Source organism: Electrophorus electricus, unplaced genomic scaffold (genome assembly GCF_041902795.1).
Source record: "Electrophorus electricus isolate QZ-2024a unplaced genomic scaffold, ASM4190279v1 Scaffold424, whole genome shotgun sequence".
NCBI lineage: Eukaryota > Metazoa > Chordata > Actinopteri > Gymnotiformes > Gymnotidae > Electrophorus > Electrophorus electricus.
The window spans coordinates 15001-18793 of NW_027658719.1; positions in this window are offsets into that span (position 1 = coordinate 15001).

Consider the following 3793-nt stretch of genomic DNA (forward strand, 5'->3'; position numbering starts at 1 on the left):
TAGTATGATTTAAAGGTACAAAGTGAATGAAGTGTGCCCAGGCCCAGAGCTACTTTGCTGGGCATGACTGTGTTTGACCTCTTGGCTCTGGAAGTCTATTTCTAGGCTTATATAAAGGGTCAAACTTCTTGAAGTGTGCCCAGGCCCAGAGCTACTTTGCTGGGCATGACTGTGTTTGACCTCTGGGGCCTGGAAGTCTGGTAGTAGTAGTATGATTTAAAGGCACAAAGTGATTGAAGTGTGCCCAGGCCCAGAGCTACTTTGCTGGGCATGACTGTGTTTGACCTCTTGGGCCTGGAAGTCTGGTAGTAGTAGTAGTAGTAGTAGTAGTAGTAGTAGTAGTAGTATGATTTAAAGGTACAAAGTGAATGAAGTGTGCCCAGGCCCAGAGCTACTTTGCTGGGCATGACTGTGTTTGACGTCTTGGGCCTGGAAGTCTGGTAGTAGTAGTATGATTTAAAGGTACAAAGTGAATGAAGTGTGCCCAGGCCCAGAGCTACTTTGCTGGGCATGACTGTGTTTGACCTCTTGGCTCTGGAAGTCTATTTCTAGGCTTATATAAAGGGTCAAACTTCTTGAAGTGTGCCCAGGCCCAGAGCTACTTTGCTGGGCATGACTGTGTTTGACCTCTGGGGCCTGGAAGTCTGGTAGTAGTAGTATGATTTAAAGGCACAAAGTGATTGAAGTGTGCCCAGGCCCAGAGCTACTTTGCTGGGCATGAATGTGTTTGAACTCTTGGGCCTGGAAGTCTATTTCTAGGCTTATATAAAGGGTCAAACTTCTTGAAGTGTGCCCAGGCCCAGAGCTACTTTGCTGGGCATGACTGTGTTTGACCTCTTGGGCCTGGAAGTCTGGTAGTAGTAGTAGTAGTAGTAGTAGTAGTAGTAGTAGTAGTAGTAGTATGATTTAAAGGTACAAAGTGAATGAAGTGTGCCCAGGCCCACAGCTACTTTGCTGGGCATGACTGTGTTTGACCTCTTGGGCCTGAAAGTCTATTTCTAGGCTTATATAAAGGGTCAAACTTCTTGAAGTGTGCCCAGGCCCAGAGCTACTTTGCTGGGCATGACTGTGTTTGACCTCTGGGGCCTGGAAGTCTGGTAGTAGTAGTATGATTTAAAGACACAAAGTGATTGAAGTGTGCCCAGGCCCAGAGCTACTTTGCTGGGCATGAATGTGTTTGAACTCTTGGGCCTGGAAGTCTGGTAGTAGTAGTATGATTTAAAGGTACAAAGTGAATGAAGTGTGCCCAGGCCCAGAGCTACTTTGCTGTGCATGACTGTGTTTGACCTCTTGGCTCTGGAAGTCTATTTCTAGGCTTATATAAAGGGTCAAACTTCTTGAAGTGTGCCCAGGCCCAGAGCTACTTTGCTGGGCATGACTGTGTTTGACCTCTGGGGCCTGGAAGTCTGGTAGTAGTAGTATGATTTAAAGGCACAAAGTGATTGAAGTGTGCCCAGGCCCAGAGCTACTTTGCTGGGCATGATTCTGTGACCTCTTGGGTCTGGAAATGTGGTACTTTGAAGGATTAAAAGAGTGAAACGGTCTGAAGTGTGCGCAGGTGTAAAGCAACCTTGCTAGGCATGAAGGTGTGACCTCCAGGGCCTGGAAGTCTGGTGGTAGTAGTAGTATGATTTAAAGGCACAAAGTGATTGAAGTGTGCCCAGGCCCAGAGCTACTTTGCTGGGCATGACTGTGTTTGACCTCTTGGGCCTGGAAGTCTGGTGGTAGTAGTAGTATGATTTAAAGGCACAAAGTGATTGAAGTGTGCCCAGGCCCAGAGCTACTTTGCTGGGCATGACTGTGTTTGACCTCTTGGCTCTGGAAGTCTATTTCTAGGCTTATATAAAGGGTCAAACTTCTTGAAGTGTGCCCAGGCCCAGAGCTACTTTGCTGGGCATGACTGTGTTTGACCTCTGGGGCCTGGAAGTCTGGTAGTAGTAGTATGATTTAAAGGCACAAAGTGATTGAAGTGTGCCCAGGCCCAGAGCTACTTTGCTGGGCATGAATGTGTTTGAACTCTTGGGCCTGGAAGTCTATTTCTAGGCTTATATAAAGGGTCAAACTTCTTGAAGTGTGCCCAGGCCCAGAGCTACTTTGCTGGGCATGACTGTGTTTGACCTCTTGGGCCTGGAAGTCTGGTAGTAGTAGTAGTAGTAGTAGTAGTAGTAGTAGTAGTAGTAGTAGTAGTATGATTTAAAGGTACAAAGTGAATGAAGTGTGCCCAGGCCCACAGCTACTTTGCTGGGCATGACTGTGTTTGACCTCTTGGGCCTGAAAGTCTATTTCTAGGCTTATATAAAGGGTCAAACTTCTTGAAGTGTGCCCAGGCCCAGAGCTACTTTGCTGGGCATGACTGTGTTTGACCTCTGGGGCCTGGAAGTCTGGTAGTAGTAGTATGATTTAAAGACACAAAGTGATTGAAGTGTGCCCAGGCCCAGAGCTACTTTGCTGGGCATGAATGTGTTTGAACTCTTGGGCCTGGAAGTCTGGTAGTAGTAGTATGATTTAAAGGTACAAAGTGAATGAAGTGTGCCCAGGCCCAGAGCTACTTTGCTGTGCATGACTGTGTTTGACCTCTTGGCTCTGGAAGTCTATTTCTAGGCTTATATAAAGGGTCAAACTTCTTGAAGTGTGCCCAGGCCCAGAGCTACTTTGCTGGGCATGACTGTGTTTGACCTCTGGGGCCTGGAAGTCTGGTAGTAGTAGTATGATTTAAAGGCACAAAGTGATTGAAGTGTGCCCAGGCCCAGAGCTACTTTGCTGGGCATGATTCTGTGACCTCTTGGGTCTGGAAATGTGGTACTTTGAAGGATTAAAAGAGTGAAACGGTCTGAAGTGTGCGCAGGTGTAAAGCAACCTTGCTAGGCATGAAGGTGTGACCTCCAGGGCCTGGAAGTCTGGTGGTAGTAGTAGTATGATTTAAAGGCACAAAGTGATTGAAGTGTGCCCAGGCCCAGAGCTACTTTGCTGGGCATGACTGTGTTTGACCTCTTGGGCCTGGAAGTCTGGTGGTAGTAGTAGTATGATTTAAAGGCACAAAGTGATTGAAGTGTGCCCAGGCCCAGAGCTACTTTGCTGGGCATGACTGTGTTTGACCTCTTGGCTCTGGAAGTCTATTTCTAGGCTTATATAAAGGGTCAAACTTCTTGAAGTGTGCCCAGGCCCAGAGCTACTTTGCTGGGCATGACTGTGTTTGACCTCTGGGGCCTGGAAGTCTGGTAGTAGTAGTATGATTTAAAGGCACAAAGTGATTGAAGTGTGCCCAGGCCCAGAGCTACTTTGCTGGGCATGAATGTGTTTGAACTCTTGGGCCTGGAAGTCTATTTCTAGGCTTATATAAAGGGTCAAACTTCTTGAAGTGTGCCCAGGCCCAGAGCTACTTTGCTGGGCATGACTGTGTTTGACCTCTTGGGCCTGGAAGTCTGGTAGTAGTAGTAGTAGTAGTAGTAGTAGTAGTAGTAGTAGTAGTAGTATGATTTAAAGGTACAAAGTGAATGAAGTGTGCCCAGGCCCACAGCTACTTTGCTGGGCATGACTGTGTTTGACCTCTTGGGCCTGAAAGTCTATTTCTAGGCTTATATAAAGGGTCAAACTTCTTGAAGTGTGCCCAGGCCCAGAGCTACTTTGCTGGGCATGACTGTGTTTGACCTCTGGGGCCTGGAAGTCTGGTAGTAGTAGTATGATTTAAAGACACAAAGTGATTGAAGTGTGCCCAGGCCCAGAGCTACTTTGCTGGGCATGAATGTGTTTGAACTCTTGGGCCTGGAAGTCTGGTAGTAGTAGTATGATTTAA